Source organism: Oncorhynchus nerka, linkage group LG14, assembly GCF_034236695.1.
Source record: "Oncorhynchus nerka isolate Pitt River linkage group LG14, Oner_Uvic_2.0, whole genome shotgun sequence".
In the NCBI taxonomy this organism is placed as follows: Eukaryota; Metazoa; Chordata; class Actinopteri; order Salmoniformes; family Salmonidae; genus Oncorhynchus; species Oncorhynchus nerka.
Window position 1 is genome coordinate 28,558,755 of NC_088409.1, and position 14,534 is coordinate 28,573,288.

The 14,534-nt window shown below is 40.1% G+C and overlaps 2 pseudogenes; both read right to left on the reverse strand.

The window, feature by feature from the left end:
• Positions 1-955: 955 nt before the first annotated feature.
• LOC115118477 (toll-like receptor 13) lies at positions 956-3,685 on the reverse strand (annotated as a pseudogene).
• An 8,621-nt stretch (positions 3,686-12,306) lies between these two features.
• LOC115118476 (toll-like receptor 13) lies at positions 12,307-13,271 on the reverse strand (annotated as a pseudogene).
• Between the last annotated feature and the right edge of the window lie 1,263 nt (positions 13,272-14,534).

The following is a 14,534-nucleotide window of genomic DNA, read 5'->3' on the forward strand; positions in this document are numbered from 1 at the left end:
ACATTGTATATAGACTGCCCATTTTTTTTTTCTACTGTGTTATTGACTTGTTAATTGTTTACTCCATGTGTAACTCTGTGTTGTCTGTTCACACTGCTATGCTTTATCTTGGCCAGGTCGCATTTGCAAATGAGAACTTGTTCTCAACTAGCCTACCTGGTTAAATAAAGGTGAAATAAAAATAAATAAAAAATTATAGCAGTCAATCAAAGCATCAACAATACTGGATTTCAAGCAAGTAGAACATCAAATAAAATAAAATGTTATTTGTCACATGCACCAAATACAACAAGTGTAGACCTTACAGTGAAATTCTTACTTACTTAACCAACAATGCAGTTTTTAAAAATAAAAGTAACAAATAATTAAAGAGCAGCAGTAAAATAACAATAGCGAGGCTATATACAGAGTCATGGCACGGAGGGCACATTTGCAAGAGATTCAGTTCCTCTCTCTGTTTCTATGTGTGTGGGTGTGCATGATGTCAGTACTTTTACTACATTGAACTTTGTTTAATGTCCTGGAAACAGGCTGCTGCCAGGGCAACGCGTGTCCTCTAACCCTTTCCTTAAGTGATTAAGTAATGGGTCTAATATGTCGGTGTATTGCTGATTTGAGACAGTGATATTTACCAACAAGAAGTATACTTAAAGAATACTTTAACTTTGCAACATGATTTATCAGCGTATGTCTGATCATCTTATTTCCATTTTCCTCTGCATCTTTTAAATATACATACAGTATTACAATATTATTTAGTACAGAATAGGATTAAATTCGTTTTTGTCCATGAGCAAATTACAAAAGCCCACCAAAAATGAATTAAGCTTATTATAGCAATCAATCAAAGCATAGACAATGCTGGATTCAAGCAAGTAGAAAATCATGGCACAGAGAACATATTTACAAGAGATTCAGTTCCTCTCTCTGTCTTTGTATGCATCTGTGTGTGTGCATAATTTCTGTACTTTTACTACATTGAACTTTGTTTCATATCCAGGAATCAGGCTGCTGCTAGGGCGAAGTGTGTCCTATTGGCCAGCTTAATGAGCCCCACAAAGGCTGACTCTTAAAAATGAGTGATTTTGTTCCCTCCAAGATCCAAAATGTGCAGGCATTTGAGTGAATGGAAAGTCTTGTTGAAAATAACAGCTATCTGATTGTTACGTAGGTTAAGTATTTCCAGGCTATGCAGATCTTCAAAGCTATCCTTGTACAGATCGGTCAGGAGGTTATTGTCCAGACGCAGTCTGACAAGACTAGTCAGCCCACTGAAAGCCTTATGGTCAAGATAGGCGATTATGTTTATGTTGAGTTGTAGGGTCTTCACATTTGGTGTGTGGTGGAAGCAAAATAATACACATTGAGTATGCGATTGTAACGGTAGCTCAGATCTGTCAGATTTGGGAAAGAGAGGTTCTGTCTGTTGCAGGACATGAGGTGAGGTGGTTTTTCTCTGCTGTGAAGTTCTTGATTTGATCCTGTCCTTTGAGAAAGTGGAGGCATCTTACCTTCCTCAACTGGTTGAAGGAAAGGTCCAATAAATCTCGGATTGGTGGACAGTTTGAAGTGTGTTCTTTTGCAATGACAGAATCCCATTGCTTCCCAGACTCAGCTTTTTAACAAACTTGACCTTTGTGCTCAAAAGGCTGCATAACTCCATGAGCAGATTGTGAGTCTTCAACCCCATACCAGAGAAGTCTATGTTCCCAGATCTAACATTGCTGACATTCAAAAGTTCTGGCACTGTAACATTGGTTGAATGCAAACGCATGTAGTTTAGCTTCTGCAAGTCCACACCTTGGAAAGCCCTTGAAGGGAGCTGGTCATTGTAGGAGAGATCCAGCAGTAGTACATGGCTGAGGAATCCCCACTCACATGCTAAAGTGACCAGTTTGTTTTTACAGAGATAGAGGTTGGTGAGGGACTCTGGTAGGTCTGTATGGTTAGAATGATGGAGGGACGTTAGATAGTTATTGCACAGATCTAGTTTTGTCAGCTTCGATAAGTGAGTCACAGATTCTGCCACCGCAGAGAAGTTGTTCAGGTAGTTCTGCCGTAATATGAGGACATCCAGATTGGAGAGTGAGGAGAAAATACCTGGAGGCAGCCTAATCACTGAGTTATTATTTAGTGACAGGTTGACAAGGTTTTTGAGGTCTTGAAACACAGAGGAGCTGAGATTTTATATTTTGTTCAAGGACAGGTTTAGGCTCTTTAGTTGGTGGCAGGTCACCTACAATGGCAGATATGTTCTTTGCCTGGTGACTGATGCAAATGAATATTGTGTGGTTTGAGGTTGGATCCTCAGTGCAATTCCTGAAGCTGTAGCCAACTGTGAACTGGACAATGTGAAGGACAATTGCCACTGATGCCAATATTTTATATTTTAGCCCGGCCATGTTGTCTGACGTGTGCAGCAGGAGAGTAATAAGGTGAGTAATGTTCTATATCTCCTCCATTGGTTCTGAACTCTTTCCAAGGGGAATATTGTCCTTTAAAATCACAGTACGTTAATTTTAATTTCCAGGAAATGCATGCATTGGGAAAATAAAGCTGTTGATTTTCTTTCTTCAAAAGAGTTGTATGGATGTGATAATCATCCTGAATTATACTCCTTTATTCTCCATGGTTGAGAATGCTGATAAGAAAGCCAGCTAAATGGAAGAAGGGAAAAACATTTTAGCAACTTTACAATACATTTCTCAGTGACTTCACTGGAAAACAAAAGTCTTAATTCTCGTGGCTTTCAGGTTCCTCTTTTCCATTAGGTACAGTGGCTTGCGACAGTATTCACCTCTTTTGCATTTTTCCTATTTTGTTGCCTTACAACCTGAAATTAAAATGTATTTGTATAATTTGATTTACACAACATGTCTACCACTTTGATGATGCAGAATAGTTTTTATTGTGAAACAAATAAGAAATAAGACAAAAAAACAGAAGTTGAGCGTACATACCTATCCAAACGTGTTTCCTTATTTATTTTCTTTAAGCTCCTTTAAGGTTATCTTTGGTCTCTTTGTTGCTTCTGATTAATGCCCTCCTTGCCTGGTCTGTGAGTTTTGGTGGGCGGCCCTCTCTTGGCAGGTTTGTTGTGGTGCCATATACTTTCCATTTTTAAATAATGGATTTAATCTTGCTCTGTAGGATGTTAAAAGTTTCAGATACTTTTTAGAACCCAATCCTGGTTTGTACCTCTCCACAACATTTTCCCTGAACTGTTTGGAGAGCTCCTTGGTCTTCGTCATGCCGCTTGCTTGGTGATGCCCCTTGTTTAGTGGTGTTGCAGACTCTGGGGCCTTTCAGAACAGGTGAATATATATATATATATATTTATATATATATATATATACACTGAGATCATGTGACACTTAGATTTCACACAGGTGGACTTTATTTAACTAATTGTTTGACTTCTGATGGTAATTGGCTGCACCAGATTTTTTTAGGGGCTTCATAGAAAGGGGGTGAATACATATGCACGCATCTCTTTTCCATTTCTTTTTTTTTTCTAATTTCACACAAAATAGTCCAAATTGGATGAAATCGAAATAAAAATCCATTTAAATTACAGGTTGTAATGAAACAAAATAGGAAAAACGCCAAGGGGGATGAATACTTTTGTAAGGCACTGTACTTTCCTTCACCTTATCATGATACACCTCAACCTTACCTCAGACATCTCCCAATGGCGTATTTTAAATTGGACAGAGTTAATAGTTTTGTTATTAAATCTTTTATTAATTTACATTTTTTCTATGGACAGTGATAGTCAGAAATGTGGAGGGGAGGCAGATGCAGAGAGGATGGGATAAAAAAAACTCTTAAAGCTAGGGGGCAGAATTTTCACTTTTGGATAAATAGCGTGCCCAATTTCAACTTCCTGCTACTCATGCCAAGAATATAAGATATGCATATTATTATACATATTACATAGATTTGGATAGAAAACACTCTGAAGTTTCTAAAACTGTTTGAATCATGTCTGTGAGTATAACATAACTTATGTAGCAGGCAAAACCCCGAGGACTAACTGTTCAGAATAATTTTTTTCCCCTCTGTTCACTATATTGTCTTTGCCATTGGATATTTAATAGGAACCTATTGTCAGTTCCTACCGCTTCCACACGATGTCGCCAGTCTTTGAAATATGGTTGAGGTTATTCTTTGTGCTATGAATATGTAGGCCAACTCGGAACTGGGTACACGTTTGTGAGTTGCGCAAGACGTGAAAAGCAGTGCTGGTTTCTTTTTGTTCCTGTATTGAATACAGATTGCCCCGTCTACAATTTGATCGATTATTAACGTTTAAAAATACCTAACATTGTATTACAAAAGTAGTTTGAAATATTTGGGCAAAGTTTATAGGCAACTTTTGAAATATTTTGTAGTGACGTTGGGTGTTTGTAAGTTATTTTTTTTCTGGATCAAACGTGCTTTATAAATTGACATTTTCGATATATATGGACGGAATTAATCGAACAAAAGGACCAATTGTGATGTTTATGGGACAAAAGAAGCTTGTCAAAGGTAATGCATGTTTTATATTTTATTTCAGCGTTTTGTGTAGCGCCTGCTATGCTAGCTCCTTTGTTTACTCCTAGTGTAGATGTTCCAGGCCATCAGATAATAGCTTCTTATGCTCTCCCCGAAAAGCATTTTTAAAATCTGACATGTTGGCTGGATTCACAACGAGGGTAGCTTTAATTGAGTATCTTACATGTGTGATTTAATGAAAGTTTGAATTTTATAGCATTTTATTTGAATCTGGCGCTCTGCATTTCCCCTGGCAATTGGCCAGTTGAGACGCTAGCGTCTCCCCTATCCATAAGAGGTTTTTAAGAGGGAATTGTACCTATATCTCCAAGGGTATATGTGGCCCAGAGTCTTAGGGGCTAACCACTAAACCAGACTGCCACAGTTCACAGTTTTAGTGTTTAAAAAGATTTCACTTCAGTCAATTCGGGACGCAATTTGAAATTCCAATGACATGATTTAAATGAGAATGTTTCTAAAATGAATTGCAATTATTATACTTGCATCCTTGAAAGTATGAATAGTACAACAATTTGAACTGACATTTTAGTTCATATCCTGAATGACACAAAATTAAGTTGGAAATGACCCCAATCCAGATCAATAAATGGATCATACAGCTCGTGTCATTGGTATGAATGCTACTCAAGGGTATTCTGTAAATAGTGGGGCCCAAGTGTAACATTGGTATCAAATCAATCCATTTCATTAAGTTAGGCACTAATCTATGGATTTCACAAGACTGGGTAGGGGTGCAGCCATTGGTGGGCCTGGCTCCCCAGTGGGTGGGCCAGACAAAAGGGCTTTATTACCGACAGAAATACTCCTCAGCACCCTCACCCCCAATTGCACACCCACTTTTAAAGTGGCCTATTGTTGTCCACAACTCAAGGTGCACCTGTGTAGTGATCATGCTGTTTAATCAGCTTCTTGATATGCCACACCTGTCAGGTGGATGGATTATCTTGGCAGAGGAGAAATGCTCACTAACAGGGATGTAAACAAATTCGTGCACACAATTTGAGAGATGTTTTTTTTGTGTGTATGTTGTGTGTATGTTGTGTGTATGTTGGGACCAACACTTTGTGTTTATATTTACGTTGTGTTTATATTATAGTCTGTCCGACACAATGCGCATTAGACTGTATTCAATCCAAGGCATAAAAACGTATGAAAGTTATGATTTGGAAAGGCACATACCTGTTTATATAAGGTCCCACAATTGACAGTGATGTCAGAGCAAAAACCAAGCCAAGAGGTCGATAGAATTGTCCATAGAGTACCGAGACAGGATTGTGTCGAGCCACAGATCTGGGGAAGGGTACCAAAAAATGTCTGCAGCATTGAAGGTCCCCAAGAACACAGTGGCCTCCATCATTCTTAAATGGAAGAAGTTTGTAACCACCAAGACTCTTCCTAGAGCTGACTGCCTCGCACAACTGAGCAATCGGGGGAGAAGGTCCTTGGTCATGGAGGTGACCAAGAACCCGATGGTTACTCTGACAGAGCTCCAGAGTTCCTCTGTGGAAATGGTTGTCCTTCTGGAAGGTTCTCCCATCTCTGCAGCACTCCACCAATCAGGCCAGATGGAAGCCACTCCTCAGTAAAAGGCACATGACCGCCCCTTGGAATTGGCAAAAAGGCATCTACAGTAAAGGCTCTCAGACCTCTGGTCTGATGAAACCAAGATTGGAGGAAACCTGGCACCATCCTTACGGTGAAGCATGGTGGTGGCATAATCATGATCTTTGATGAAAACCTACTCCAGAGCTCTCAGGACCTCAAACTGGGGCCAAGGTTCACCTTCCAACAGGACAACGACCCTAAGCACACAGCCAAGACAACGCAGGAGTGGCTTCGGGACTAGTCTATGAATGTCCATGAGTGGCCCACCCAGACTTAAAACTGATCGAACATCTCTGGAGAGACCTGAAAATAGTTGTGCAGAAACGCTCCCCATCCAACCTGACAGAGCTTGAGAGGATCTGCAGAGAAGAACGGGAGAAACTCCCCAAATACAGGTGTGCCAAGCTTGTAGCGTCATGCCCAAGAAGACTCAAGGCTGTAATCGCTGCCAAAGGTGCTTAAACAAAGTACTGAGTAAAGGGTCTGTATACTTTCTTAACCTGTTTTTGCTTTGTCATTATGGGGTGTTGTGTGTAGATTTGATGAGGGGGGGGGGGGGAATTATTGCATACATTTTAGAATAAGGCTGTAACCTAACAAAATATGGAAAAAGTTAAGGGGTCAGTATACTTTCCGAAGGCACTGTAACTTGTGAACACTGCGCTATCACAACAGTTGATCGTCACTTGACTATCATTCAGAAATGTTCTTCCTGATGATGTGGGAAAATGTTAAAATGTAGGCTAATTAAACACCCTAGTTTATTGAAAGACCCTCAACCACTGGGCGAAATCAAAGCATTGACTTTTGTACTGCTGCATGCAGCAATTTTCATAATCTGACAAATTAGTTCAATTTCATTCATCATAATCCATAGCAAATTCTACAGCTTTCATTTACCTATCATAATCCATCATAACATCATTTAATGAAGGGTTATCAAACACATTTCAAGAGTTATTTTACAAATCACATTAAAATAAAGCAAAATCATATCTCAAGTCCAATTTGATCTTTGATTAAAAACCTCGAGTCCAGCCTTACCTCGGTTCTAGGGGCTGTATCATGTCTGTATCATGTCCTTTCTGCTACATTATGAAAGCTAGGCTCTTAATCATTGTTTGACTGCCTCGCTAAGGTTGTACAGAAAGAGGAGGGAAAGGGACATGGAGTCATGGGACATGATCAAATGAAAGTTGTTCTCCATTAATTGTTCTTCATGTACATGGTGAGGGAGAGGAAAACCCAGGGACTCCAGTCAACAATGTTCCAAACACAATATACACAGATTCAACAGCATATACAATCTCTTTATTCTGCTGGGGAAGGTTTTCATTTTTAAAACTCTAAGTAAACAAATATTTGTTTATTGAATCATTTCAAAATAACTGTGAAACACTATTATACACTAGAAGGATTGATTGCAAAAGAAAGTTGGCGTTCTCAATATTCTACTGATAAGTTGGACCAAATGGGTCTTATTTCTTATAAAAAGGAAAGGTGTTCCTGATCGGCAGTTATGACAATTCAAGTTTTTGTTTGTCGTATTTCTAAAATATATTTTTTATCTATATATTTTTTTAACATAATTCCTGTTTGTGTTTTTGTAGTTGGTTGGATTAATTGTGTCCACCACACCGAGGTAGTTGGCTGAAGAGGGTGTGGCGGGTAGTCTGGGGGACCATGAACCTTTAGCAAAGCTTTATTTACTCAGGTAATCAAGTACTTTTCAGACAAACAAATACACACATTTCTTAACTGAATCATGATATAAAACAACACTATACAAAGTACATCCTATGAGTAAACTGTAAACTGGCCATCTGACAGATTCTGCAGAGAGGCAGGCAGGCCATGACGAGCCAGCAGTGGTGGAAAAAGTATCCAGTTGTCATACAGTACTTGAGTAAAAGTATCGATACCTTTTTAATAGAAAGTTACTCAAATAAAAGTGAAAGTCACCCAGCAAAATAGGACTTGAGTAAAGGCAAAGTAAACTCAGACAAAAAAAGAAATGTCCCCTTTTCAGGACCATGTCTTTCGAAGATAATTCGTAAAAACCAAACAACTTCACAGATCTTCATTGTAAAGGGTTTAAACACGGTTTCCCATGCTTGTTCAATGAACCATAAACAATTAAGGAATATGCACCTGTGGAACGGCCATTAACCTGTTGAATCTAGGGGTCATTTTTTTTATTTTTGGAAAAATAACATTCCCAAAGTAAAAGGGATATTTTTCAGGACCAGAAAATAGAATATGCATATAATTGGCAGCTTAGGATAGAAAACACTCTAAAGTTTCCAAAACTGTAAAGATATTGTCTGTGAGTATAACAGAACTGATATTGCAGGCAAAAGAATGAGACGGTAGGCAATTAAGCTCACAGTTATGAAAACTTAGGACATTAAAGATGCCTTTCTACTGACTGAAAAACAACAAAATAAAGATGCCCAGGGTCCCTGCTCACCTGTGTGAACGTGCCTTAGGCATGCTGCAAGGAGGCATGAGGACTGCAGATGTGGCCAGGGCAATACATTTCCATGTCTGTGCTGTGAGACGTCTAAGACAGTGCTACAGGGAGACAGGACAGACAGCTGGTTGTCCTCGCAGTGGCAGACCACATGTAACAACACCTGCACAAGATCGGTACATCCGAACATCACACCTGCGGGACAGGTACAGGATGGCAACCACAACTGCCCGAGTTACACCAGGAACGCATAATCCCTCCATCAGTGCTCAGACTGTCAAAAATAGGCTGAGAGGCTGGACTGATGGCTTGTAGGCCTGTTGTAAGGAAGGTCCTCACTAGACATCACCGGCAACAACGTCGCCTATGGGCACAAACCCACCGTCGCTGGACCAGACAGGACTGGCAAAAAGTGCTCTTCAATGACGAGTCATGGTTTTGTCTCACCAGTCTCCAGGGGTGATGGTCGTATTTATCGTCGAAGGAATGAGCGTTACAACGAGGCCTGTACTCTGGAGCGGTATCGATTTGGTCTGTCACGGTATGTGGCGGTGTGTCACAGCATCATCGGACTGAGCTTGTTGTCATTGTATGTGGTACCTTTCCTGCAGGCTCATCCTGACATGACCCTCTAGCATGACAATGCAACCAGCCATACTGTGGGTGATTTCCAGGAATGTTAGTGCCCAGATCTCAATCCCATTGAGCACATCTGGAACCTGTTGGATCAGAGGGTGAGGGCTATGGCCATTCCCCAAAAAATGTCTGGGAACATGCAGGTGCCTTTCTGTAAGTCACATGTCTGTGGAACTTGTTCTTTTTATGTCTCAGTTGTTGAATCTTATGTTCATACAAATATTTATACATGTTAAGTTTGCTGAAAATTAACGCAGTTGACAGTGAGGACGTTTATTTTTTTTAGTTTATTTGGTTTAAAATATACTTAAGTATCAAAAGTACATGTAATTTCTAAAATATACGTAAGTATCAAAAGTAGGAGTAAAAGCATAAATCATTTCAAATTCCTTATATTAAGCAAAGCAAACTGCACCATTTTCTTGTTTTTAAAATGTACGGAAAGCCAGGGGCACACTCCAACATTATTTACAAAAGATGCATTTGTGTTTAGTGAGTCCGCCAAACCATAGGCTGTAGGGATGACCACGTGTTCTCTTGATAAGTATGTGAATTTTACAACTTTCCTGTCCTGCTAAGCATTCAAAATGTAATGAGTACTTTGGGTTGTAAGGAAAATTGTATGGAGTAAAAAGTACAGCATTTTCTTTAGGAATGTAGTGAAGTAAAAAATATAAGTAGTAAAGTACAGATACCCCCCAAAAATACTTAAGTAGTACTTTAAACTATTTTTACTTAAGTACTTTACACCACTGCTACCTAGTCATCACGCATGGATCCCTGGGTAAAAACAAATAGGTTAACATAAATCATGACATCACACACTATGAAAACACTTCTAGGTGGGGCCTTGACTTGTTCTTGACTAAGTGACCTTAAAGAGAGAGCTCTCAGCCAGGCTGCAGTTTCAGGCTGTAAATACGGGCAGAATATTCTTTGTCAACATCCCTTGGCCCTAAAATAAAGGACGTCTATAAAGGAGGGTGAAGACACAGAGACAGACACTTGCCACAGCAGCAAGATCCATATGACATTGAAAGGAGCCATTTTCCTCATCCTCATCTGCTCCCACCCACTATCCACTAGACAGTCATTAGCTCCACCCTTTCTATCGCTTCAACCGCCACCCCCAATCAGCCCTGTAATCTCCAGGTCCCACCTTCCTGACATGGACTACTATCCCCCCTCCAACATGTTAGAGAGTGGCCTGTTCCCTCTGCCCCCCGGGTCCCTGCCTGCTTTCCCCAGCCCTGAACACTGGTCTTTCCCCCGGATGAGACTGTACTGATCCACATCCACTGTGCCTGTCCAGAGACTGCATAGAGATGCCTCTGTGTAGTAGAGACATGCATAAGTGCAATGCTTAGGCTATAAGCTATGTTGATGAGTGAATATTTTCCTAATGCATAACATCAAGTCTAATTGTTTACAATTACAACTGACTTGATATTTTTATTTCTCTGTTGAATAGTGTCAGGCCATTTGGTTGGCAGGAAGACAAAGTGCCAGCCAGGAAATGTTTGCATTTTTACAAATATTTTGAAATATTTTCTTTCATATGTTTCACATACTCTAAAACTACTTACAGTCTGGACAATAAAAGCACAATTGTGCTGTGGAAAAGTAACCACAGCAGATTGTATTTTTTACTGCATGAATACTTCTAATTTAAACATGTGCATGCAAAAACATACAGGAGCACTATAAGAGAAAATGTATTGCAGAACTTATACAGTATGTTGTTTACAGACAGCTACAGTGAGAACTTTGGCAGAACACAAATGTGTCCCTCAGGTTTTTTTTTGCCACTGGGCCTACTCAAAGTATATTTGTAATTATTTTTGACAAGCAGAATTCTTTAGCACAGAAGATCAAAGACATAAATCAGCATGAATGCGTTATGCAGAGGACTGCTGTCCATGGGAAGATCTCAATTGCATACTCCTCACATCTCTTCTCAGAGGTCCCTCCCCTCTGACCTTTTCCTCTGGGTTTTGAGGAGGAGAGAGGATGTGATTATGTAATTGAGATTCTCACCATTTAAGATGGACTGAATCAAATGAAACCTGTGAATATAATACTGTACATAGTAACACACTGTTTTATATTAAAATCTAATAATAGATCATGAATTAATTTGTTTTATTTTGTGCATTCTTCATTGAGAAAGTGATATTTACCATCAAGAAGTATACTTATAGAATATGTAAATTAATTTTGCAACATGATTTGTCTGATCATCCTATTTCTCATGTCCATATCCATTTTCCTGTAATACATACAGTATTACAATATTATTAAGTACTGATCACAGCAGGATTAAGTTAGTTTTTTCCATTACAAAAGCAAATTACAAAATCAAACAAATTATGACTTTCGCTTATTATTGCAATCGATCAAAGCATAAACAATGCTGGATTTCAAGCAAGTAGAATGTTATGGTAATGAAGGCACTTTCACAAGATATTCAGTTCCTCTCTGGATTTGTATGTGTGTGGGTAGGCATAATTTCACTACTTTTCTACATTGAACTTAGTTTCATATCCTGGAATCAGGCTGTTGCCAGGGCAAAGTGTGCCCTCTAACCATTCCCTTTAGTCATTAAGTAATACATCTCGTCTGTCAGTGTATTACATTTTGAGCCAGTGATATAATTATTATAGAATATTTAAGTTAACTTTGCAACATGATTTGTCAGGGTACGTCTCATCAATGTACACACAGTATTACAATATTATTAAGTACTGATCATGACAGGATTACGTTTGTTTGCCATGAGAGAAAATTAAAAAAGGAAACAAATCATGACAAGCTTATTATAGCAATCGATCAAAGCAAGTAGAACATCATTGTACTGAGGGCACATTTACAAAATATTCAGTTCCTCCCTCTGTGTATGTGTGCATCATTTTGGTACTTTTACAACATTGAACTTTGTTTCATATCCAGGAATCAGGCTGCTGCCAGAGCAAAGCGTGTCCTCTAACCCTTTCCTAAAGTCATTAAGTAATACTTAGCATCATCGTCAGTGGCTAAATGAAATATCCTTCCCACCCCTCTTCCTCATCAAAACTGCTACTCCGGCTCCTTAGCGCTCTCCTCAGATGGTTCCAAAACAGTTCCTGGGCCTAGACCGGCTCAGTGCAGTCTGGCCCCGGCCACTGCAGGTAGGTCTCCTTCAACATTACCTTTCTCATACGGTGGTAAACCAACAGCTGCCTTTCAGCGATGGGGTCCAGGAATATGAGCAGGGGCACATCCTGGAGCTTGAGGAAGAGCCTGTAGCTGGCCTGTTAATCACGCAGATGGTCTTGCGGCTGCTGTACACGGCGGAGACAATGTTGTCCACAATGTTGCGGCCCAGCTCAAAGTCACAGTGATGCAGGCACAGCCGGAAAGAGGCTCCGTTGCTCTCCAGGTTGGGAAGTAGCTGGTCTACTAAACAGGATTATAGTCAGCAGTAAAATCACAGTGGTTGTGGTGGCATAAAGGTACTCACCCAGGTCCAGGTAGAAGACATTGGTGTCAAAGTTGTATATGGTTTGTTGGAGTTTTTCTGGGCAATGTAGTCAATAGAGTAAGACTAACTGGACTCTGGTTTGTCAAAGTCCAGTTCTGAAGATCACTGTTGAGGCAGTTACAACTAAGAGGAATATTACGCAGAGCCTCCAGCACATTCTCATCTAAGGATTACATTATGTTGTGGTTGAGAAGCAAGATCTCCAGCTCCGTCAGATCCCTGAAAACCTCCTTTTGAGAATAACTGGACACGCATGTTCCTTGCGCCGAGCTTGCTCAACTTCAGCAGATTTTTGAAGATGCCCGACTGCAGCTGCATCACCCCGGCACAGGAGTTGTCCAAGGAGAGGAAAGTCAACTTGGTCAGATTGTCAAAAGTGTCCGCTGCGAGTTGTAGGGTCTTCACATTTGGTGTGTGGTGGAAAGCAAAAGAGTGCGATTCTTGACTTGATCCTGTTCTTTGAGAAAGTGGAGGCATCTTACCTTCCTCAACTGGTTGAAGAAAAGATCCAATAAACCTCTGATTGTTGGACAGTTGGAAAGTGTGTTCTTCCGCAATTTATTTATTTATTTATTTTATTTATTTTTTATTTCACCTTTATTTAACCAGGTAGGCAAGTTGAGAACAAGTTCTCATTTACAATTGCGACCTGGCCAAGATAAAGCAAAGCAGTTCGACACATACAACGACACAGAGGTAAAGGCAAAAAAGGCCATGGTGGCAAAGTAAATACAATATAGCAAGTAAAACACTGGAATGGTAGTTTTGCAATGGAAGAATGTGCAAAGTAGAAATAAAAATAATGGGGTGCAAAGGAGCAAAATAAATAAATTAATTAAATACAGTTGGGAAAGAGGTAGTTGTTTGGGCTAAATTATAGGTGGGCTATGTACAGGTGCAGTAATCTGTAAGACGCTCTGACAGTTGGTGCTTAAAGCTAGTGAGGGAGATAAGTGTTTCCAATTTAAGAGATTTTTGTAGTTCGTTCCAGTCATTGGCAGCAGAGAACTGGAAGGAGAGGCGGCCAAAGAAAGAATTGGTTTTGGGGGTGACTAGAGAGATATACCTGCTGGAGCGTGTGCTACAGGTGGGAGATGCTATGGTGACCAGCGAGCTGAGATAAGGGGGACTTTACCTAGCAGGGTCTTGTAGATGACATGGAGCCAGTGGGTTTGGCGACGAGTATGAAGCGAGGGCCAGCCAACGAGAGCGTACAGGTCGCAATGGTGGGTAGTATATGGGGCTTTGGTGACAAAACGGATTGCACTGTGATAGACTGCATCCAATTTGTTGAGTAGGGTATTGGAGGCTATTTTGTAAATGACATCGCCAAAGTCGAGGATTGGTAGGATGGTCAATTTTACAAGGGTATGTTTGGCAGCATGAGTGAAGGATGCTTTGTTGCGAAATAGGAAGCCAATTCTAGATTTAACTTTGGATTGGAGATGTTTGATATGGGTCTGGAAGGAGAGTTTACAGTCTAACCAGACACCTAAGTATTTGTAGTTGTCCACGTATTCTAAGTCAGAGCCGTCCAGAGTAGTGATGTTGGACAGGCGGGTAGGTGCAGGTAGCGATCGGTTGAAGAGCATGCATTTAGTTTTACTTGTATTTAAGAGCAATTGGAGGCCACGGAAGGAGAGTTGTATGGCATTGAAGCTTGCCTGGAGGGTTGTTAACACAGTGTCCAAAGAAGGGCCGGAAGAATACAGAATGGTGTCGTGGATCAGAGACTCACCA